The sequence below is a fragment of the Bombus impatiens genome, unplaced genomic scaffold (assembly GCF_000188095.3).
Source record: "Bombus impatiens unplaced genomic scaffold, BIMP_2.2 scf_0791, whole genome shotgun sequence".
Classification (NCBI taxonomy): Eukaryota; Metazoa; Arthropoda; class Insecta; order Hymenoptera; family Apidae; genus Bombus; species Bombus impatiens.
Genome location: NT_177210.1, coordinates 53,471 through 68,977, shown reverse-complemented (window position 1 = coordinate 68,977; position 15,507 = coordinate 53,471).

Here is a 15,507-nt window from a genome sequence, read left to right as displayed (position 1 = left end):
CCCACCCCTCCCCAAAGTTACACAGCACCCAAAAAGCAGACTACCGAGGCGTCCTGTTTTGCGACCAAGTTTTCAGGACAGAAAAAGAAATTTTTTAAATTCGCAAAAAAGCTCCGTTCCCCAGCGGCTTAAACTCAAAAATTGCATTATACACGAAAAATGCAAAGCGCCGACACATAATACAGCATGGCTACGTAGTACCGCCGCGTATCGATACCTTTGCCTAATATATCACTACAAAAATTCACCGTTTATTGTGAATATGTATCTAAAACTGTATCTTGGGTTTAATAAACATCTTTAATAAAAATAAACCAGCTACATTCGTTAAGGCTCAGAACTGAAGATGACGCGTCGCGAGTTCGAATCCTCGACCTGCAGATATATATTTGCAAAGGATGAAAAAAGCAAAATTTCTTTTAAAAGTAATATACAACTGGCAAGCAGCCCATCCTCTGCGTGTGTTGTGGGTGTACTTTCTGGGAGTGCTTGGTTAAAAAGATCACAACGTTCGACAGGATTAGGTTTCATGTTTGTATAAAGATGATGCATCGTTGTAAAAGACGGGTCTGTAAAGGAAAGACACTTTTACCTAATACATATTCGACTTATTTCTGTACGAGGAATTTGCATATTACTCGACTTTGCATATATCGTCGTTAGTTCGAACAACCGAATTTCTGCCGAACTAGTAACAATGTCCAAGATACAACAATTGTCGAATATACGAAAACGCGATAAATTCGCACGATCTTTGCGTTTAGCCGCACGCGCGAATGTGTACAAAAGAAGATGTGAGAAATTAATCTAATGAAAAAAATTCAAACATACCGAACGATGAGCTTGAAGGGAAAGATTGACGATCGATTACACAGCGATTAAAAGGCCATAAAGCTGGCATTCTGCGATCGGACGACGACGATACCAATCTTCACGGAACTGTTAATTAAGTATCATAAGTAAAACGGTAAAAGCAGACGGCGCGTTGCTCTCAATTTTGAAACATTCGCCGGAGCCCGAGATATCTGATCACACCTGGCTCACCCTGAGACCGAACCAGGACAGAGATAAATCGACGAAGCCACGCAATCACGGGCAGCGCGATGTAACGTGGCCAAACGCGGAGAAACGCGACCAACGCTCCAAAGAAACACGCCTTTAACGAAACACGTTCCGAACGACGCGACCGATTTCTGCACGAGCTGCAACCTGTCCACGTTGAAACGATCCTCCTTCCCTACGATCGTCTACATCCGCTTAGAGTCTCGATTTTTGTGTTGCGCGAGATTCGTCTTACGCCACAAGCGATTCGAAGTGGACAAAGTGTATATTATCCTCCGATCTATTTGCTTATTTTTCATCAAACGAATCGTTGTGTCATACAGTTAGAAAATTACGAGTAACCGATAGACGCTAGATTTTTCGTGCGATCGTCGTAGCTAGCTATGACGTTGGAACGTTGGGAAAAATCCATAGCGGAAACAATTTTCGTGGAACTAGCATTTTATCAAACGATGTATGCGCGTTTTACTGAACGATATATGCATCATTTTTCTCGATGACTCTTCGTAATCTACAACGTTACGTGTAATTTTTTCGAATCCACCCTTGCGATAATGAATTCCTAAGAATAGTCTTCACAGGTTAGGGTATTTCATTTCCTGTGTATGTTTTATACATCAGCTTTGTAAAAACCACGCTAAAGAAACTGTAATATTTAATGAATGATCTAACAGAATCCTAGCTGAGACTCGAAGCTTTTTGCTTGCTTGTTACAAGTACAAGTGTAGTATGTGCAGTATATGATAAATTAGTAAAATATATTACCACTGTGTTTTACTATGTAGGTGATCCAGATTTATAGTGGAACGATCGTACAAAAAGAGACAGTAAATGACATTTGTAATTAGCGATTTGTCGTTATTTTTCACGCTCTAGCTGTAAATCGTTCAATGCGAGCGTATATGATGGAAACGATTTTCACTCGCAAAGAGTTTTCCTTACACGGTAAAGTGGCGCCGGGAAAATAAAGATGCCACACGTAAACGACTTAAACGGCCATCCAGATCCGCGTACCAGATTATAGCGAGAAATTTAATTAAATCCTTTGCGGTGTAACAACGTGAGAATGACTGGTCGACAATAGACTAAGCGCCACGCGGCGATTGTAGCTTGGCTCTCGAAGCAGTCGGCAACCGAGGAATAATGGTTTGGCTAGGAAAACTCTTTCTAAATCTGTACCCAGCCATCGACCCTGTTCAAAGTCTACGGAAGCTTCGCAATACGTAAGAAAGACGTCATATCTGCTGTTACGACCAATTCGAAAAGTCTCGCATTAAAACCGTATAATATAGCTACTTCTATGATTAATACAAAAAAGTTGTACATAAAATTGTACAACACGACAATCTCTGTAATTGATTAAAAAAGTCTTACATAAAAGCGTACATTGTATCACATTGGTTTCTATAATTGATCAAAAAAAAATCTGGCACAAAACTGTATAACAATACCAATTTCTGTAATTAATAGAAAAGTCTTGCATAAAAGTCTTGTATATCATATCAATTTAATCAATTTCTACAATTGATTAAAAAAAATCTTGTATAGAACCATATAACATATCCATTTTTGTAATTAATAGAAAAATCTTGCATAAAAACGCATGCCATATCCATTTGTATAATTAATTAAAAAAATCTTACGTAAAGCTGTATAACACGTTTCCAGAATTATCCATTTCTACAATTAATATAAAAGGTCCGGCATAAAACCGTATAACATGTCTATCTCTGTAATTGGTAAAAAGAATCTTGCATAAAACTGTATATCATATCTGTTCCTATAATTAATTAAAAAAAATCTTGTACAAAACCGCATAACATACCCATTTTTGTAATTAATAGAAAAATCTTGCATAAAAACGTATGCTATATTCATTTTTATAATTAATTAAAAAAATCTTGCGTAAAGCTGTATAACACGTTTCCAGTATAACACGTTTCCAGAATTGGTATAACACGTTTCCAGAATTGTCCATTTCTACAATTAATATAAAAGGTCCGGCATAAAACCGTATAACATGTCTATCTCTGTAATTGGTAAAAAGAATCTTGCATAAAACTGTATATCATATCTGTTCCTATAATTAATTAAAAAAAATCTTGTACAAAACCGCATAACATACCCATTTTTGTAATTAATAGAAAAATCTTGCATAAAAACGTATGCTATATTCATTTTTTTAATTAATTAAAAAAATCTTGCGTAAAGCTGTGTAACACGTTTCCAGAATTGTCCATTTCTACAATTAATATAAAAGGTCCGGCATAAAACCGTATAACATGTCTATCTCTGTAATTGGTAAAAAGAATCTTGCATAAAACTGTATATCATATCTGTTCCTATAATTAATTAAAAAAAATCTTGTACAAAACCGCATAACATACCCATTTTTGTAATTAATAGAAAAATCTTGCATAAAAACGTATGCTATATTCATTTTTTTAATTAATTAAAAAAATCTTGCGTAAAGCTGTATAACACGTTTCCAGAATTGTCCATTTCTACAATTAATATAAAAGATCCGGCACAAAACCGTATAACATGCCTATCTCTGTAATTGGTAAAAAAAATCTTGCATAAGACTGTATATTATATCAATTTAATCGATTTCTACAATTGATTTTAAAAAATTTGGAACAAAACCATATAACATACCAATTTCTGTAATTAATAGAAAAATCTTGCATTTCTACAATTAATATAAAAAATACATCACAAAACCGTATAACATAGTTTTCTCTACAACTAGTTGAAAAATCTCGCATAAAATAGTATAACACGTCTATTTCTATGATTGACATAAAAAGTATGCGTAAAACCGTATGCTATACCTATTTCCATAGTTAAAAAAAGATGCCACGTGCGGTAGATGAACGCTATAGTTTAGTTTGGCTTGTTAAGCCATGATATACGAGGAAAATTCAATAAATTATCGAATTCATTTTGTTCTTAAGTACTTTAATCTTATCCTCGAATGATTTACAATATGTACAAAGTTACGTGGGGAAATGCATAAATGCAAATTCTAATGTGTACACAAACCATCTATCAATTTTCTACTCTTACTGCCAGAGTATACGAGTAGTGTTTAAGTAGATATTCAGAAACTAAACAATTTATCTTGATGAAGTTGATCAGTGATCAGTCTTACTACTGTCTGCTTCGCGTATACAGTTTCACGTAAATGTAGACGCAATGTCTCTCTGTTAAATTAATCCTTTTTATAGAGAACTTCGAATAAATAGATACGTTGAAGAACTACATACCACGTTTTTGTTTGATAGTCGATCTAATATTTACGATCAAGAATATTTATCACTCAACGTTATACAACTTTGGTTATAACCGATATATTTATGAACAAATGTATTCGTCGGTTTTCGACGTGTTTTCCTGAAACCAATAACTTCGGCGTGTCTGGATTTTTGAAAAATATTTTGTTGTTATTTTGTGTCGATTATAAAAACATTGGGTAAATACAATTTCGATCGTAAAATTTGTGTAATAACGATACGAATCGATCACATTTTCTATAGATTTTTCCTATCGAAAAACAAACTCCAGCGAACGCTTTAATTCCCATTGGTTCAAAAATCTTCCTCCACTTTGTGCACGCGCTGCAATTTTAAATATCACGAAAGAAGAGTATCCATGAAAAAGGAACGTAAAATTCATTGGCTACGAGCGCGCCAAGTGCCAACTATTAAAAATCACTGAGTATGAACAGTCGAGGGTTTGGGTTTGAAAGAAAACGATTTTAAAGACTGTATATTTTCTTTTCTTCTGCCTGGCTTTTACTAACTATTGCACGAATAATTTACAGCGTAAAATAATACTTCGGACAGTTGAAAGAGCTGTTTGAAAAGTTTCTTTAAATAAATACGAGACTCGTAATGACCGTATTTCAGAGCACAAACCAGGGCTTAATTACCGAAACTTACGAACACAAGAAAAGCAATCAGAAAGGATTTAACGCGTTACATAATTTAGGCCATTAAACGTGAGATTTATCGAGCACCGAGCCATGGGAATAATCGTGAATGAGATGATGGTTTCTTCGTCTTGTATATGACGTAGATACTTTCTTCTAAAGTATTGGGAAAAATCCGAACTAATGTAGAAGTTAGACTTTAAAATGCACGCTCACATCTTGTAACCAACAATGAGCCAAACGTATCCGATAAAAGAACAACATTGGTTCTTAATAGAAAAGAGCAAGATATTCTCATCAGACTTCCAATTGCACACGCTAAACTTGCACACTGTCATCTTATAATTAAAACTGAGTCAAACATGTTTGATAAGAAAACAGCAGTTCTTTGTAATAGGAAAGAGCAGGTTATTCTGACTAAACTTAAAATTGGACACGCTTAACTTGCACACTGTCATCTTATAACTAAAAGTGAGTCAAACATGTTTGATAAGAGAACAGCACTACATAGTAATGGAAAAGAGCAGGTTATTCTGACTAGACGTAAAATTCCACACTCTCATCCTGTAATTAAAAACGAGCTAAATATATTGGATAAAATCCCAGCTCTTCTTCTTAGTGAAAAAAGCAAGATATTCTCATCAGACCTAGAATTACACACGCTAAACTTGCACACTGTCATCTTATAACTAAAAGTGAGTCAAATATGTTTGATAAGAAAACAGCAGTTCTTTGTAATAGGAAAGAGCAGGTTATTCTGACTAGACTTAAAATTGGACACGCTAAACATGCACACTCTGATCTTGTAATTAAAAATGAGCCAAACATATTGGATAAAAAAACAACATTTGTTCTTAATAGAAAAGGACAAGTTATTCTCATCAGACTTAGAACTACACACACTAAACTTGCATGTTTCCATCTTATAACCAAGAACTGACCAATCATTTTTGATAAAATGAGCAGCATTTTTAGGTAAGAGCAATTTATTCTCATTAGACTTACAATTGCACACTTTCATCTTATAACTAAAAGTGAGTCAAACGTATTTGATAAGAAAACAGCACTTCTTTGTAATAGGAAAGAGCAGATTATTCTCACTAAGTTTACTATTGGACACGCTAAATGTGCACACTCTCATCCTGTAACTAAAAATGAGCCAAAATATATTGGATAAAAGCCCAACTCTTCTTCTTAATGGGAAAGAGCAAGATATTCTCACCAGACTTAGAATTGAACATACTAAATATTACAGCTAAAAATGAAACAACCAAGCGCAATCTTTGTAACTATTTATGTATACTTTGTAACTATCACTCTGTCTGTAGATCAACTTCAGAATTGTAGTAACGTTTCCCAGTAGGAAATTAAATTTGCTCTTCCGAATAAGGTTCAAACGTACCTAAATCATAAAAAAATATTGCGAAAATCTTCTTTATTTTCTCAAAGGTATTAATCCGTATGATCAACTACGAGGCTGTAAGCTGCCAACTTAGTTCTAGCATATACTATATCGTTTAAATTGAGATTTAAGTTGATCGTACTGTAACTATATCAATATATATTGTTATATGATACATGTACAAAATGGTTTAAATATTATTGTTTAACTTTGTAATTCACCTTACCGTATGTTATACCTAGTTTCTTTTTCTATATACTCTCCTTATGCATTTTCTAAATCACGGTCGATAATAACGACAAAAGGTATCAACAGATGCGACCTTGAATAAAGTAGATTAATTGAGAAAAGGTATCGGGGTGAAACAAAACAACAGTGAATATTCGTTTACAAGAACGAGGTACTGCGATCGAGCACGTGGATTACAAACACGTCGACATTAACCTTTTTTTCTTGGCGACGCGACGCGACGCGACGAACCAAGTGTCTGGTAGTTTCGCTGAGAATAGCAGAACTAGGTCGTAACCCAGTTGAAAGAATCATAGTACGAGCACCCAGTTTCTATCGCTAAACACACGTACCGTTTGTTTTCTTCTAAATAACTGTCATTTGTTTTCCCTCTCCGGCAGATCAGCCTTTCCCGCCTATTACACGCTATCATTTTCCATACACTGCAGCACACTGTTAATCATCGAACCACCGAGCTCGCTTCATAAATTAGCGTCAGCTTGTTCGATGAGAAATTACATGCATTTCTTCCAACGACTAGCAGCAGCAAGTCGTGAAAACGCGTATTATCGATCGCACGTTGTTCCATCTCGTTCACAATTTGTTCTGCCGAATTTAAATTTAGCAATCGTTCAGTGATCGCTGTGGAAAGTTCCGCTTGAAACTTGAAGTTCAACAGCGACAACGATCGTACTACTGCGAATTATAACTTTGGAAATTTTATATCGCGCGTGATGTTAATTATTGAAATTATTTACTTTACGCGGAAGAATCGTGGGCCACTTATGGCAGTCTGTCACGAATACGCGTATCACACAAAACGTGTTGGTAAATGAGACGCGACTGTCGTGATCGTATTCCGATAGTTTCGCTAACGATAGTTGTCATATTTTTCTCCAGTTTGAAATATTACGTTGTCCGAAAAGTGTCTTTCTTTTACAGATACGCCTTTTACAACGACGCAGCTTTATACAAACAAGAAACCTAATCTGTCGAACGTTATGATAAAATAATATAAAACGAAAAATGTTGTGCATCCATTATTTCCTTATAAAACGAAAGGAACTTTTCGGGCGACCTAATACATCTGAAAATATTCATACTTGAATTTCCTAACAAAATTCCTTGGATCAACCAAGATTTCAAAATTCATTGCAACAACCTATACGGTTTTCGTTAATAATAACAAACTTTTTAAGAATATTCATCGACAAAGCGAAGATATTTATGTCTCGTGAATTCCACACTTTTTATATTAGGTCGTCCGAAAAGTTTCCCTCGCCTTACAAGGAAATAATGGATGCACATTTTCACTTTTGTATTATTTTATCGAATTACGTATGATCTATTTTCTTCTATCAAAATAAAGATCACAACGTGCGATAGATTAGGTTTCATGTTTGTATAAAGATGCATCGTTGTAAAAGACGTGTCTGTAAAAGAAAGACACTTTTCGGACAACCAAATAAATGAGACAGTTGAAAAAAAGAAGAACGCAAAGAAGCGCGTCAGGGTTGGTCGTTTATCGATTATTTGAACAATTATTTAGATAAAGTGTGGAATGCACGAAAGATACAAAAAGTACATCGAATAGCAAAACCAAATATTCAAAAGCTATGTATATTTTAATAATATCTATTGAAATATTCGGTTTATATAGGTCCAAGAAGAACAGTAGCTTTGATACTTCAAAACCAAATGATTAATACTACTTGGAACTGTTGCACCATGTACCAGACACACCTAACAATTTCTACATTACATCACACACAAGTATAACTTATAAGCGGTTATTATTACGCTGCATTCTATTTTTATATTATTTTATAAGTGCACAGGTCCTATATATATCACGTGTAAGAGTAAACATGTAGCACTGTGAACTTTTTTAATCTTTAATCAAAAGCTATTTGTTATTGAAAAAATGAAAAATATGATGGATAATCTCTCGTTGATTTGCATCTAGTTTCTCGAATACGTTGAATAAGTCCAATAATGTACATAAACGTGAAGAATAGACTACGCATGAATATTACAAAAGTTTTCACCACCTAATTTGCTCACACATTGACTTCAGATTAGAAAGGAAATAGCTAACTTTCGATTAAGAAACGATGTTCTCTCAAAATAATCCGTTTCTCAATTTATTAGCTTCAAGTGTCTCCGATTGATCTAATAAAGAGCATAACGTCAATAATAATAATAGTAATAATATAATAATAAATGAATATAACAAAGAATTCAGAACGAACGATTTAGAAAATAATTATCTTTCCATCCGCGAGATCTCCTGCGTTTCTGGTATCAGGTGCAAATACATCTGTGTGTTGATGAAAGAAGTGTCGTACTTTCGCAAAAATGACTCAGACCCAGTATTGACACTGTAAACAATCGTATAGACTACGTAAAAAAGACAATTCCAAATTCTACCTAAAAACGACCATAATAACATTGTACACTGGAATGTGAAAACCTCTGATACAATAAACTTGCTGCGAAAGATACCGATGTCAACATAAACCACGAAAAACAGCGCGCAACTTTTGATTTCCCCTTTTTGCGTTAGAGGAGAGACACGAGATATGAATGCGAGTTGCGTGTCAGAAGTTATACGAGCGTTAATCTTCTTACGTACGATATCGTTTAAACGCGTCATCTCAACTTCATAAATACTGGCAGTGGTACTTCTTGCGCGAAGCCGCAGAATGTACGTAATAAGAACCGATTTTTAAACAAGTATCTGGCCGCTGAATCGTGACGGGCAAGCAAAAGAAGAGGAGAGGAAAATTCCGCAGCGTCTACTCTCCGCGTTTCAACGAATAAATCGCTGTTTTTCTAGACGCGGTCTAAACTGGAAGTGCAGCAGCAGCAGCAGCAGGTGATCTCGACCTGAATTTCCAACCTAATTGAACGAAACGAGGCGAGCGGGGATCACAATGGGGCGACGATGATTCGTTCCATTTCCGTTTCGTAGCGAATCAACGAAACGTCGTCTCTCTGTTCCCTCTCTCCTTCGTGTTCTCATCTTTCTCTCTCCCCTGTCTTCGTTCTGCCGTTCATATTCCCGTCTTTCTTCATCCTACGTTTGTTCTGCTGTTTGCTGCGAATCGGCCGGCCGGTCGGTTGGTTGCGTTTCGTATGCAACGGCTGTTGCACCGGCTGACAACGGCACTGCTGATCCTTCTCTGCCTTCGTGACTCGGGAAAGCTCCCGTTACAAAGCGCGCGCCGCAGGTACAAGGATATCAGACCGGTACCAGAAGATCCTGTTCTTCGGCTAGCTGGGACCAAACTGCATTTCCTGCTCGCGCAACCAGGTTACGAGATTGTTTCACGCTGCGCCGCGTCGCTTTGCTGGGGTCTTCGGCTGTACGAGCTCCGTTTGCAATTCCCTGTGTGTTTTCTGTACCATTGGCCAGTGGTCGCTTTTATTTACTATGCAGCACGCCGTGATTATAGTTATTTTATTTGACTCGTGGCTTGCAACCGCAGCACCTTCCATATCACCGAATTTTTTACTTCTATGGATACATACATTTGCGTTTGCTTTTTGTATGATTGTTATTTCTTAATTTAACCGGCAATTTTTATTCCATTTTTATTCCATCCGACATCCCATGGCTTCATCGTAAAAGCTTCGGTTTAATCGTTTCGCCACTCTACGAATTTATCTATCTCCAAATCTTTTTCATTTTGCAAATACATTTCTCACATACAGACTGCGTGTTGGCAATTGGAAATTTTTATTCCGCATCCAACATCCCGTGGCTTCATCGTAAAAGCTTCGTTTTAATCGTTTCGCCACTCTAGGAATTTCTCTGTCTCCAAATCTTTTTCATTTTGCAAATACATTTCTCACATACAGACTGCGTGTTGGCAATTGGAAATTTTTATTCCGCATCCAACATCCCGTGGCTTCATCGTAAAAGCTTCGTTTTAATCGTTTCGCCACTCTAAGAATTTCTTTCTGTCTCCAAATCTTGTTCATTTTACATATACATTTTTCACATACACTTTCCACATTCAGACTGTGTGTTAATTTTTGGTCTACTTTGGGAGAGACGAGTTTCTTTTAAGTTATTTATGTTGTCGAATCTTCTGTCGCAAAATAATTGTTTACAAATAAAATAATAGTTATTAACATAGGGTAAACGCTTCTAACATCGCGTGATGAAACAACACGAATAACATCTTTCGTTTGACACTAATTTAATACAAAATTCTCTCTTACTCTTTACTTGAGGATGATTTCAAATTTGGTAGGCGATATTAGGTGCATTTACGATATTCGAAAATAACGTGACCTTGCTACACTTCTTTGATTCATGTTAGACTCAATCTTTCTTTCTGGTTGTTAAATTTTTGTAGTTTAGAAAAAGTATAAACGAATCGTTGTTTGTACGAATGGCTTCCGCTCTAAATGTACAGGGAAGTGTTTTTGAAACGATAAAATTGTCTGTTTGTTGAAGAAAGGATCGTCGTAGATATGTAGATACGATTTTGCACTTTAAGTGTATATTTACGTTTCTATTGAAACGTTAAAAATTTATAGATTGCTAAAACAGGAGTAAGAATCGTTCTGACTATTAGAACATACAAATTCGAGGATCAGCAAAGTTAAATAAAACGACTGTTACGTTTCAATTTCGACGAGCTTTCTTTCTTACTCCAGTTGTATGGCCTAGTAACGTAGAACGAAGTACGCTACGACATCGATTACCTGTCATTTAACAGGTTGAAACCGGCGTGGGCCACGGCCACCGGTGGCCCACGGTCTGCGCTTCTATCTGGCGGCGTGGGCCATTTACGTTTCCAATTTCAATTTGTAAAAATGCGATTTAACGAAGACTGGAATAAAAAGCAAAGACGTCGTTGGTGAAAAAGCTTCAACGTGTTAACGAAAGCGCGGATTGTAAGAACACGGAATAATTCAGACATTTTCATCATTGTTCAAGTTGCGTAAGAATGTTTACAACGTCGATGAATGAAAGAAAGTTTATGCGTAATTGGATATCAGTGTAACTTTGGTATTGCGCAGATTTCATTTCTTCGAAAATTCTGAAAATTGGAAAATTTTCTACGAACTTGAACGTGTTTAACCCCTTAATCTACGATTTACGTTCGAGAATTTATGTTTGGTCGAGATCCACAGACTGAAGAAACACTACCCGCTAGATCTAAACGCTACATTGAATTAGTTATCTAAATTAATTAATATTTACTTATTTATAATACTTACTAATAAATTATACTTATCTATAATAAGTATTACCTTATTATAAATAATTAGCCATGTCACTGCGCCACGCCAGAAAAAATTGCTGAAAATTCTCAATGCGAGAATTGATTGTAAATTTTAATAAAAAAAAAAAAGAATTTACGTTTGATCCGATCCTCTTAAAGGGTTAAAAGGTTAACCGAATACATAGATCATAATAATATGCTACATTCTGAAAGAAGAATAACTTAAAAAAAAATGCACTGATTAAACGCTATAACGATACAACGAAAAGATATTAAAAAACCCAAAAGAAGATAATATAACGCAGACATATATGTTGCTGTGTTTGCGTTGCAATTACTTTGAACGCGAAAAATAAACAAATTTTAATCGTCTGTTACAGATTTTTCTTACTATGTCTAAACGCAACAGCTATCTCGACGCAACAAATTGTACGTAAAGAGAAGCCGATGTGACTCTCTTTCGTGTGACGTACACATTCAATTGCACAATAACGCGGTTTATTTTTCTTAAGGAGACTCGTTAAATAAGCGGAGAAATACGCGGTACGTTGCAGATTTATTGCTGTGGCAAAATGAAGGAAAGAATACGCTAAACAAATCGACCAGAGTGCGTATATATTAGTCGTTGCACCTGTTCCTCGATTCGCTCGATTCGCAGACGACATGCTGTAGGTATCTACAGCGTTCGATTCTTGGCACGATTTCAACGTTCCTTCTATCTTTTTTATACCTATGTCGAAACGTCAAGATCATTTCACAACAGGGACACAAGGAACCTGCATATATCTTGTGGAGGGACGCAGGGTCAGAATTTTAAATATTTACTACCACATACTTCCTCTGATACTGTAACGCAGCTGGTAACGAAGAACGAAGCGAGAACGTGGAGATGTTGAATCAACGAATTGATTAAAAGAAATTAGTCCGCAGGATTTTTCAGACACCTCGGACAATCACACAAAGAGTCTGACAAAAAAGTTTTTTTTTTTATTTAGTTGTTTACGTTCACAATTTGTCCAATTTGGACATTTGGTAGAATTTTTTGGCTCTTCGATTATCATGTGGGTGGCTATCCCCAGCGGGGTACCATCTTCGTGACAAAAAGGTGTCTGCAACCAAAGGTGATCAATTTCAAGCTTTCGATCGACTACGAATTGCGTTGTCAAGAAACTGAAACAGATTCTACTGCGATGAGAAGCTAAGGTCGCAGCTACTTGGATCTTAAAGTTTGAAAATTATTAATTTAAATTTAATTAGTTTAAGAGACATTTTAGCTGTAACGTCGTAAAACTGATCGTATGGAAAACAGGAAAAGATAGCACAGTACTTTTCTGTGCTTACGTTTCCCTTGTGTCTCGAGAAACGACAAGTTTCACAACATTAAAGCTAAATCAGCTTATAAACAGATCATTTGCCGACCTATTTCCGAGCATTTCGATTAACCGAATTGATTCGCTGCTTGAACTCGTTCACCTACACCTGACCTCTCGTTTTATGAACGAAGAACAGTAAGTAGCGGGGATAATTGCTGAAATCCTACTAGCAATTTTAGTCCAACTCAATTTTCGATCTATTGTACGAACTGCAATTACGTAAACTGTTTGACCTCCGACAAGTTCAGGCAAATGGATCTCCGCTATAGCTACATGAATTGTGGAAAAATGTGATTATTCGCGCAATGCGTTTTAGATTCGAAACGATATAACGTTTTTTAAATCAACGATACACAATGAACGATGAATAATTAATGTATCGTGTGTAACCTTTAACTGTAGGCTACTAGCCTCTAGAAAAATTTGAATTTGTGTCTCGTTGGCTTGCGTATAGCGCACCCAAAATCTATCGAAGAATTTGGAAGGCTTCGATGTTCGAAAACCTTGAAAATTGTATAGATCTTTATCGAAGAAGAAAGAAAATTTCGTGAAACACGCACTCGGTCTTCTTCTTTCGCCTCTTTCGCTTTACTTTACTTTTGTTTCTTTCTTAACTTTAGGAGGAGCGACCTATGGAAACGTACGAGTGCCCAATCGATTAAACAAATTATCGCCTTACATGGAAACAACATACTAAATCAATTTTAATAACGTTGAAACTGCTTTTAAAAATGTCTGATCGTCTTGCGACGATCTTTTTCAATCGTCTTCAATATCGTTATTCACAGCGGCGTTTGTAATAATTGTAAATGTTGAAGTGATTCTCACTTCTAGGGGAACTCTACATCTGCTCTAGTGTTTAGTTTCCTTAGTCCTCGAAGCCATTGAGTATTGTTTAGCATTAAATCAATTCGAAGAGCCTCTCAGCCTCATAGTCTTTTCTAGGAACAAGCCTAGCACAGACGGTGCAGCGGGGTATAGACAGGCCAGTTTTCGTAATTATATAAATACATCAAGGCAAGGGTACCGCAAGGAAGCGTAGGACCAATATTATACACACTATACCCGGCTGACATACTAACAACTACCAACAGCAAAATACTGACATTTGCGGACGACACGGCTGTACTAGTCAAGCACACTAATCCAGAAACAGCAGTCACATTACCACAAGAGCATATCACAAAAATAGAAAAATGGTAACAGGATAAACAAATAAAAGCAAACACCATTAAATGCAACCATATTACGTTTACACTATGAACATGGAAACCACGAAATATCCAATTGAATGGCACGCACATAACACAAACAATGCAAGTTAAATACCTAGGACTCCACTTAGACACACAACTTACATGGAAGCAACATACTAAATCAATTATAGACAAAATACGGATAAAAAGAAGACAGATGTACTGGCTAACTAGTAGAAACTCTGAACTCAGCATAGAAAATAAACTAAAAATCTACAAGACGATAATAAAACCAATTTGGACGTGTGGAATACCACTATGGGGGACAGCAACAATGAGCCACATAAATAAACTATAGTCGCTACAATCGAAGATACTGAGAACAACAGTCAACGCCCCATGGTACGTCAGAAACGAGGATATACACAAAAACCTAAAAGTACCAAATGGTCAAAGAAGAGATCGGCAGGTACGCAGAAAAAGACAAGGAAAGAACTACAACACGTGGAAACCAGCTGGCTGCTGAAGCGAGCAAAACTCTCGTAGAAAGAAGACTAAAAAGAAAACGAAGATGGTATCCCGCTGGGTGTAGCCATCCACATGTTATTTAGCAATTAAGCTAGAAAAATTTACCAAATGTCCAGCTGGACAAATTGTAAAGTACAAATTAAATAATAAAAAAAAAAATTATCGCGTACGTAACACAATGATTAAAGCAAAGCTACTGTACATAATCGAGCGTGCTGTAAGAAAATTAATTCACCCTGTATTGATAGCGCTATATGCGATAAAATTCATAGGAACAATCAACAGATGTCTGGCTGAGACGAGGAAGACAAACGCGGCTGACGAAGCTGTCTGGGTGGAGAACGGTGTACCGTTAGGCCATCGAAAAACCAAATGTCGCGGACTCTAATGGGTGGCCATACGCTTGTCGGAAATACGAGGCATTTACGTGGAAAGCCAGTCGGTGAGAAGGCAGCTAAAGCATTACGTAACGCGTGTTCTCCATTTGCTAGCGCTTCAGCGACATCGGCTCTCGGCGACCGCCTTTCCGCCTTTTTACTCG